The 9,570-nt window shown below is 51.0% G+C and overlaps 1 protein-coding gene across 4 annotated transcripts in view; it reads right to left on the minus strand.

The window, feature by feature from the left end:
* Positions 1–9,316, minus strand: part of LOC119941889 (zinc finger protein 436-like) — a 58,778-nt gene extending 49,462 nt beyond the window's left edge. For all 4 annotated transcript variants that reach the window (XM_038762422.1, XM_038762420.1, XM_038762419.1 and 1 more), the window contains exon 1: positions 9,189–9,316. The gene's annotated coding sequence lies outside the window, so the exon portion shown is untranslated. The remainder of the gene's footprint in view (positions 1–9,188) is intronic.
* Between the last annotated feature and the right edge of the window lie 254 nt (positions 9,317–9,570).

Here is a 9,570-nt window from a genome sequence, read left to right on the forward strand (position 1 = left end):
AGAGTTGAATGGTAGGGAAGGTTTGAGGGTGATGCCAAGGTTTGGGGCTTCTGGGATAGGGGGAATGACGGTGTTGTTGACTGAGACATGAACCCTTCCCTTCCCCACAGCACCTGTATATATGTTTGTACATATTTATTACTCTATTTATTTTACTTGTACACATCTATTCTATTTATTTTATTTTGTTAATATGTTTGGTTTTGTTGTCCGTCTCCCCCTTCTAGACCGGGAGCCCGCTGTTGGGTAGGGACCGTCTCTAGATGTTGCCAACTTGGACTTCCCAAGCGCTTAGTCCAGTGCTCGGCACACAGTAAGCGCTCAATAAATACGATTGATTGATTGATTGATTGAAGTGACTCGCCCAAAGTCACCCAGCTGACAACGGGCGGTGCCGGGATTTGAACCCAGGACCTCGGACTCCAAAGCCCGGGCTCTTTTCCGCTGAACGTGAGAGTTGAACGGTAGGGAAGATTTGAGGGTGATGCCGAGGTTTGGAGCTTCTGGGACAGGGAGAATGACGGTGTTGTTGACTGAGACATGAACCCTTCCCTTCCCCACGGCACCTGTATATATGTATATATGTTTGTACATATTTATTACTCCATTTATTTATAATAGTAATAATAATGATGGCATTTATTAAGCCCTTACTATGTGCAAAGCACTGTTCTAAGCACTGGGGAGGTTACAAGGTGATCAAGTTGTCCCCCGGGGGGCTCACAGTCATCATCCCCATTTTACAGATGAGGCAACTGAGGCTCCGAGAAGTGAAGTGACTTGCCCAAGGTCACACAGCAGACATGTGGCAGAGTCGGGATTCGAACCCGTGACCTCTGACTCCCAAGCCCGGGCTCTTTCCACTGAGCCACGCTGCTTCTCTATATTTATCTTCCTTGTCCATATCTATTTATTTAATTTTGTTAGTATGTTTGGTTTTGTTCTCTGTCTCCCCTTTTTAGACTGTTGGGTAGGGGCCGTCTCTATGTGTTGCCGACTTGGACTTCCCAAGCGCTTAGTACAGTGCTCTGCACACAGTAAGCGCTCACTACATACGATTGAATGAATGAATGAATGACCACCTCTATGTGTTGCCAACTTGGAACAATAAATACGACTGATTGATTGAAAGTTAAGGAGAAGCAGCGTGGCTCAATGGAAAGAGCCCGGGCTTTGGAGTCCGAGGTCATGGGTTCCAATCCCGGCTCCGCCACTTGTCAGCTGTGGGACTCGGGGCAAGTCGCTTCACTTCTCTGGGTCTCAGTTCCCTCATCTGGAAAATGGGGATGAAGACTGGGAGCCCCCCCGGGGGACAACCTCATCACCTTGTAACCTCCCCGGCGCTTAATAATGATGGCATTTATTAAGCGCTTACTATGTGCAAGGCATTGTTCTAAGCGCTAAGAATTTATTAATAAATGCCATCATTAAATGCCATCATTAAGGAGAGGAATGCGCGGAGGAGAAAAGATTATTTTCATTTCCTTTTCATCATGTTGAGTTTGAGGCGTCATCAGGACCTCCGGGCAGCGAGGCCTAGAGGAGAGAGGCCGGGCTTGGGAGTCAGAATCAATCAATCAATCAATTGTATTTATTGAGCGCTTGTATGCAGAGCACTGTACTAAGCGCTTGGGAAGAACAAGTTGGTAACATATAGAGACAGTCCCTACCCAACAGTGGGCTCACAGTCTAGAAGGGGGAGACAGAGAACAAAACCAAACCTATCAACAAAATCAAATAAATAGAATAGATATGTACAAGTGAAATAGAGTAATAAATCCGTACAAACACGTATACGTATGTACGGGTGCTGTGGGGAAGGGAAGGAGGTCAGGCAGGGGGACCAATCAATCAATCGATCGTTTTTCTTGAACGCTTACTGTGTGCAGAGCACTGCACTAAGCGCTTGGGAAGTCCAAGCTGGCAACATACAGAGCCGGTCCCTATGAACTGTGCTTCCGATGTGATATTAAGGATGCGTACTAGGCTTGTGGACTTGAGAAGAATAGTGGCTTAGGGGATACAGCACGGACCTGAGAGTGAGGAGGACCTGGGTTCTAATTCTGACTCCACCATATGTCTGCTATGTGACCTCGTGCAAGTCGCTCAACTGCTCTGGGCCTCCTTTACCTAATCGGTCAACTGGAGATTAAGAGTGTGAACCCCATGTGGGTTCACTTAGAACAGTGCTTGGGGCATAATGAGCACTTAACAATTTAACAACAATTATTAATCTTGTTGTTCAAGTGTTTCTGAGCAAGCAGTGGTCGTGGGAAGCAGAGTTGAAGGCCCTGGGTTCTAATCCCAGCTCTGCCAGTCGTCTGCTGGGTGACCTTGGGCCAGTCACTTCACTTCCCTGAGCCTCAGTGACCTCATCCGCAAAATGGGGATTAAGACGGTGAGGCCCAAGTGGGTCAGGGACTCTGCCCAACCTGCTTTGCTTGGATCCACCCCGGCGCTTACGACACTGGCTGCCACGTAGTAAGTGCTTAGAGAGGCGGCGGGGCTCAGCGGAAAAGAGCCCGGGCTTTGGAGTCGGAGGTCAGAGGTCATGGGTTCGAATCCCGGCTCGGCCACTTGTCAGCTGGGTGACTCTGGGAAAGTCACTTCACTCCTCCAGGCCTCAGTTCCCTCATCTGGGAAATGGGGGTTAAGACCGGGAGCCCCCCGTGGGACAACCTGATCACCTTGAAACCTCCCCAGCACTTAGAACAGTGTTTGCACATAGTAAGCGTTTAACAAATGCCCTCATCATTTCAGCGCTTCGAACAGTGCTTTAAGCGTTTAATAAATAATAATAATAATAATAATGATGGCATTTGTTAAGCGCTTACTATGTGCCAAGCACTGTTCTGAGCGCTGGGGGGATACAGTGGGATCAAGTTGTCCCACGTGGGGCTCACAGTCTTCATCCTCATTTTACAGATGAGGGAACTGAGGCTCAGAGAAGTGAAGTGACTTGCCCGAGGTCACACAGCAGACATGTGGCGGAGCTGGGATTCGAACCCGTGACCTTTGACTCCAAAGCCCGGGCTCTTTCCACTGAGCCACGCTGCTTCTCTAATGCCATCATTATTTCAGCGCTTCGAACAGTGCTTTGCACATAGTAAGCGCTTAATAAATGCCCTCATTATTCCAGCGCTTAGAGCAGTGCTTTGCACATAGTAAACGCTTAATAAATGCCATCATTATTTCAGCCCTTAGAACAGTGCTTTGCACATAGTAAGCGCTTAATAAATAATAATAATAATAATAATAATAATGGCATTTGTTAAGCGCTTACTATGTGCAAAGCACTGTTCTAAGCGCTGGGGGGATACAATGGGATCAAGTTGTCCCATGTGGGGCTCACAGTCTTAATCCTCATTTTACAGATGAGGGAACTGAGGCTCAGAGAAGTGAAGTGACTTGCCCAAGGTCACACAGCTGATAAGGGGCGGAGCCGGGATTTGAACCCAGGACCTCTGACTCCAAAGCCCGGGAGTAGGCTCTCACGGATAGCCAAATAAGAACAGAGATTAAGTGAACTGCTTAAGATCACACACTATTTGGAGAAAATAATTCAGTCTTCACACAGCTAGTCTCAGGATCGTCTCACTGCTACGCTCCCGGACCGGCCAAAACCTTATTGCAGAAAATCGAAATAATAATAATAATAATAATAATAATAATAATAATAATAATAATGACATTGTTAAGCGCTTACTATGTGCGGAGCACTGTTCTAAGCGCTATGGGGGGGGATACAAGGTGATCAGGTTGTCCTATGTGGGGCTCACAGTCTTCATCCCCATTTTACAGATGAGTTTGAGGCTCAGAGAAGTGAAGTGGCTTGCCCGAGGTCACGCAGCGGACATGTGGCGGAGCCGGGATTCGAACCCATGACCTCTGACTCCAGAGCCCGGGCTCTTCCCCCTGAACCACGCTGCTTCCCTAAGAAGACCGTGGACGTGATCCACAGGGACAGCGGAGCGAGAGAAGTGAGTTCGGCAGAGAGGTTGGTGTCGAGCGGTTAATTTGATCATCGTCAATCATCATCAATCGTATTTATGGAGCGCTTAAATCCTTTAACAATTTAGCCATTTATAGGAAATAGCAATTGGGCCCAAAATTGCCAAAATCTCGCTTTTTTAAAATCCGGTCCTTCCTCCGGGCTTTTTTTTTAATAAAGAATTTATGTTTACACGGCCAACTTTTTCTTTTTTTGCCGCTTCCAGGACAATTATAGTAATCCAACGTATGCATAATTCCCGCTAACACCAACCGTTGCATCCCGAAGAGGAGCCGCATCTATTTTCCTCGGCGGGTTAAACTGTTCTCCCGGAAACAGACGGGCAAACTAGGATGAGAAGTTTCCAAAGGGAATGTTTCATTCTTGAGGAATCACGGTTTTGTTGAGGGATCAGGGGTTGTTGTTTCACACTCCTTGCCCTGAACATTCTCCTCAGCGCTCAGAACAGCGCTTTGCACATAGTAAGCGCCTAATAAATGCCATTATTATTATTATTCTCCGGTCCTATGCAGTCATTCAATCGTACTGAACAATAATAATAATAATAATAGCAGTTATTAAGCGCTTACTCTGTGCAAAGCACTGGTCTAAGTGCTGGGGAGGTTACAAGGTGATCAGGTTGTCCCTCGGGGGGCTCCCAGTCTTCATCCCCAAATTTTCACCCCCAAAATAAATCTTATTTATTTATTTATTTTACTTGTACATTTCTATCCTACTTATTTTATTTTGTTGGTATGTTTGGTTCTGTTCTCTGTCTCCCCCTTTTAGACTGTGAGCCCACTGTTGGGTGGGGACTGTCTCTATGTGATGCCAATTTGTACTTCCCAAGCGCTCAGTCCAGTGCTCTGCACATAGTAAGCGCTCAATAAATACGATTGATTGATTGATTGATCCCCATTTTCCAGACGAGGGAACTGAGGCCCAATCGATCAACCAATCAATCGTATTTATTGAGCGCTTACTGTGTGCAGGGCACTGGACTAAGCGCTTGGGAAGTCCAAGTTGGCAACATATAGGGACGGTCCCAACCCAACAGTGGGTTCACAGTCTAAAAGGGGGAGACAGAGAACAAAACCAAGCACACTAACAAAATAAAATAAACAGAATAGATATGCACAAGCAAAATAAACAAATAAATAAATTTAGGTAAAAATAAATAAATTTATCTAAATGAATTTAAATAAAATAATAAATAAATAAAACAACAAATAAACAAAATAATAAATAAATAAATAAATAAATAAAAATAGATAGATAAATAATTTAGGCCCAGAGAAGTGAATTGCCTTGCCCAAAGTCACACAGCAAATCCGTGATGCATTCCGTATTTTTTCTGTTTATTTTATTTTGTTAATATGTTTTGTTTTGTTGTCTGTCTCCCCCTTCTAGACTGTGAGCCCGCTGTTGGGTAAGGACCGTCTCTATACGTTGCCAACTTGGACTTCCCAGGCGCTTAGTACAGTGCTCTGCACACAGTAAGCGCTCAATAAATACGATTGATTGACAAGTGGCAGAGACGGGGATTTGAACCCATGCCCTCGGACTCCAAAGCCCGGGCTCTTTCCGCTGAGCCACGCTGCTTCTCTATTAGCATTCACTGTGGGCAGAACGCTGTACGAAGCACAGTAAGTGCTCAATAAATACGACTGATGATGATGATGATGATGATGAGAGTAGAGTACAACAATAAACAGACCCATTCAATGCCCACAATGAATTTACAGTCTAGAGGGTGTATATAAATAAAGTATATAATACTTTATTGATAAATAAAGTTTATTTATCAATAAAGTATATAATACTTTATTGATAAATAAAGTTTATTTATCTATATAAATAAAGTACAGTGATGTGCGTAAGTGCTGCGGGGCTGGGAGGGGGAAAAGAACAAAGGGAGCAAGTCAAGGAGATGGAGAAGGGAATGGGGGAAGAGGAAAGGAGGGGCTTAGTGTGGGAAGTGTTTTTTTTTTATATAATGGCATTTATTAAGCACTTACTATGTGCCAAGCACTGTCCTAAGCGCTGGGGAGGTTACAAGGTGATCAGGTTGTCCCTTGGGGGGCTCCCAGTCTTAATCCCCACTTTCCAGATGAGGGAACTGAGGCCCAGAGAAGAATAATAATAGCAATAACGATGGCATTTATTAAGCACTTACTATGTGCCAAGCACTGTTCTAAGCGCTGGGGAGCTTACAAGGTGATCAGGTTGTCCCTCGGGGGGCTCCCAGTCTTAATCCCCACTTTCCAGATGAGGGAACTGAGGCCCAGAGAAGAATAATAATAGCAATAACGATGGCATTTATTAAGCGCTTACTATGTGCCAAGCACTGTTCTAAGCGCTGGGGAGGTTACAAGGTGATCAGGTTGTCCCTCGGGGGGCTCCCAGTCTTAATCCCCACTTTCCAGATGAGGGAACTGAGGCCCAGAGAATAATAATAATAGTAATAATGATGGCATTTATTAAGCGCTATGTGCAAAGCACTGTCCTAAGCGCTGGGGAGGTTACAAGGTGATCAGGTTGTCCCTCCGGGGGCTCACAGTCTTAATCCCCATTTTCCAGATGAGGGAACTGAGGCCCAGAGAAGGGAAGTGCCTTGCCCAAAGTCACACAGCTGACAAATTGGCGGAGCCGGGATTTGAACCCATGACCTCTGACTCCAAAGCCCGGGCTTTTCCCACTGAGCCACACTGCTTTTCTAAGGTAGTAGGAATAGATGCAATAGGTAAAAGGTAATTGATAATAATGATGGCATTTATTAAGCGCTTACTATGTGCCAAGCACTGTTCTAAGCGCTGGGGAGGTTACAAGGTGATCAGGCTGTCCCATGGCGGGGGCTACCAGTCTTAAAAATCCCCATTTTCCAGATGAGGTAACTGAGGCCCAGAGAAGGGAAGTGCCTTGCCCAAAGTCACCCAGCTGACAAGTGGTGGAGCAGGATTTGAACCCATGACCTCCGACTCCAAAGCCCGGGCTCTTTCCATTGAGCCACGCTGCTTCTCTATGCAAGGTAATAGTGACAATGATGGCATTTGTTAAGCGCTTACTATGTGCCAAGTACTGTGCTAAGCGCTGGGGAGGTTACAAGGTGATCAGGTTGTCCCCCGTGGGGCTCACAGTCTCCACCCCCATTTTCCAGATGAGGGAACTGAGGCCCAGAGAAGTGACGTGACTTGCCCAAAGTCCCACAGCTGACAAGTGGCGGAGCCGGGATTTGAACCCACGACCTCTGACTCCAAAGCCCGGGCTCTTTCCATTGAGCCATGCTGCTTTTCTAAGGTAGTAGTAATAGATGCAATAGGTAAAAGGTAACAGACGCAAGGTAACAGAAATAATGATTGTATTTGTTAAGCGCTTACTATGTGCCAAGTACTGTTCTAAGCGCTGGGGAGGTGACAAGGTGATCAGGTTGTCCCACGGGGGGGCTCCCAGTCTTCATCCCCATTTGACAGATGAGGAAACTGAGGCCCAGAGAAGTTGTGAGTCACTTCTCTGGACCTCAGCTCCCTCATCTGGAAAATGGGGATTCATTCATTCATTCATTCCTATTCATTGAGCGCTTACTGTGTGCAGAGCACTGCACTAAGCGCTTGGGAAGTACAAGCTGGCGGAGCCGGGATTTGAACCCATAATAATAGTAATGATGGTATCTGTTAAGCGCTTACTCTGTGCAAAGCACTGTACAAAGCGCTGGGGAGGTTACAAGGTGATCGGGTTGTCCCACGGGGGGCTCCCAGTCTTCATCCCCGTTTTCCAGATGGGGGAACTGAGGCCCAGAGAAGCGAAGTGACTTGCCCCAAGTCACCCAGCTGACAAATGGCGGAGCCGGGATAATGGCTTAATAAATGCCATCATTATTATTATTATTCCCTCATCTGTAAAATGGGGATGAAGACTGTGAGCCCCACGTGGGACAACCTGATCCCCTTGCATCTACCCCCATGCTCAGGGAGGAGGAGGGGGAGGGAGGACGAGGGGGAGGAGGAGCAGGGGGGAGGGAGGAGGAGGGGAGGGGAGGAGGAGGAGCAGGGGGGAGGGAGGAGGAGGGGGGAGGGAGGGGGGAGGAGGAGGAGCGGGGGGGAGGGAGGAGGAGGGGGAGGGAGGAGGGGGGAGAGAGAGGAGGAGGGGGGAGGAGGAGGAGCAGGGGGGAGGGAGGGGGAGGGGGAGGAGGAGGAGCAGGGGGGAGGGAGGAGGAGGGGGAGGGAGGAGGGGGGAGAGAGAGGAGGAGGGGGGAGGGAGGGGGAGGGGGGAGGAGGAGGGGAGGGAGGGAGGGAGGAGGGGGAGCAGGGGAAGAGGAGGGGAGGGAGGGGGAGGAGGAGGGGAGGGAGGGAGGAGGGGGAGCAGGGGGGAAGGGAGGAGGAGGGGGAGGGAGGGAGGGAGGGGAGCAGGGGGGAGGGAGGAGGAGGGGGAGGGAGGAAGGAGGAGGGAGAGGGAGGAAGGGGGAAGGAGGGGGGAGGGAGGAGTGGGGAGGGGGGAGGAGGGGGGAGGGAGGAGAGGGAGAGGGAGGAGGGGGGAGGGAGGGGGGAGGGAGGGGGGAGGGGGGGGAGGGAGGGGGGAGGGGGGAGGGAGGAGAGGGAGAGGGGGGAGAGGGAGGGGAGGGAGGAGGGAGGGGAGGGGAGGGGAGGGGAGGGAGGAGAGGGAGAGGGAGGAGGGGGGAGGGAGGAGGAGGGGGAAGGAGGGGTGAGGGGGGAGGGAGGGAGGTAGGGAGGAGGGGGGAAGAGGAGGGAGGGAGGAGGGGGGAGGGAGGAGGGAGGGAGGGGGAAGAGGGGGGAGGAGGGGGGAAGAGGGGGGAGGAGGGGGGAAGAGGGGGGAGGGGAGGGGAGGGGAGGAGGGGGGAGAGGGAGGAGGGGGGAGAGGGAGGGGAGGGGAGGGGAGGGGAGGGGAGGGGAGGGGAGAGGGGAGGGGGGAGGGGAGGGGGGAGGGAGAGGGGGGAGTGAGAGCGCGTGCGCGAGCGCGCACATCTCAGCCTCCGCGAGCTCGGGCCGTTATCGCGAGAGTTTGCGATTCTTCTTCTCCTCCTCCTCCTCCTCCCCCGCCCCGCCCCGCCCCGCCGCAGCGCGGCCTCATTGGTCAGGAAAGACAGCGGGACGGGACGGGCCGGGCCAGGGAGCCATGAAGTGACCTTTTTCCGTCCCCGGGGTTGGGGGGGGCCCGAGCCCCCTTCCCTTCCCGCCATTACCTGTCCTCGCGGGCATGCTGACGGGGCTCCAACGGGTGATCGCCGGGGGTCGGCCCGCTGGGAAGCTCCGGGCGAAGCCCCCCGGGGCTCCCGGGCTCCGTTTCCCGTCCCTTTTTAGTCAGGAGAACGACATCTTGGCCCCTCCCGCTCGGAGGCCCAACGGGGGGGGGGGGAGGGGGCGGGCGGGCGGAGGACAACGACATCTTGGCCCCTCCCGCTCGGACGCTCGAGGGGGGAGGGGCGAGCGGGCCGACGCCGGGTGAGGGGAGGAATCCAGCCAATCACCGCGCGCGCTGAGAGCGCGCGCCCCGCCGGCGCGCCCTCCGATTGGCCGCGGGACGGGCGCGTCTGCCGATTGGCCGCGCCCTCCGATTGGCCGCGG

The sequence above is a fragment of the Tachyglossus aculeatus genome, chromosome 21, assembly GCF_015852505.1.
Source record: "Tachyglossus aculeatus isolate mTacAcu1 chromosome 21, mTacAcu1.pri, whole genome shotgun sequence".
Taxonomy (NCBI): domain Eukaryota; kingdom Metazoa; phylum Chordata; class Mammalia; order Monotremata; family Tachyglossidae; genus Tachyglossus; species Tachyglossus aculeatus.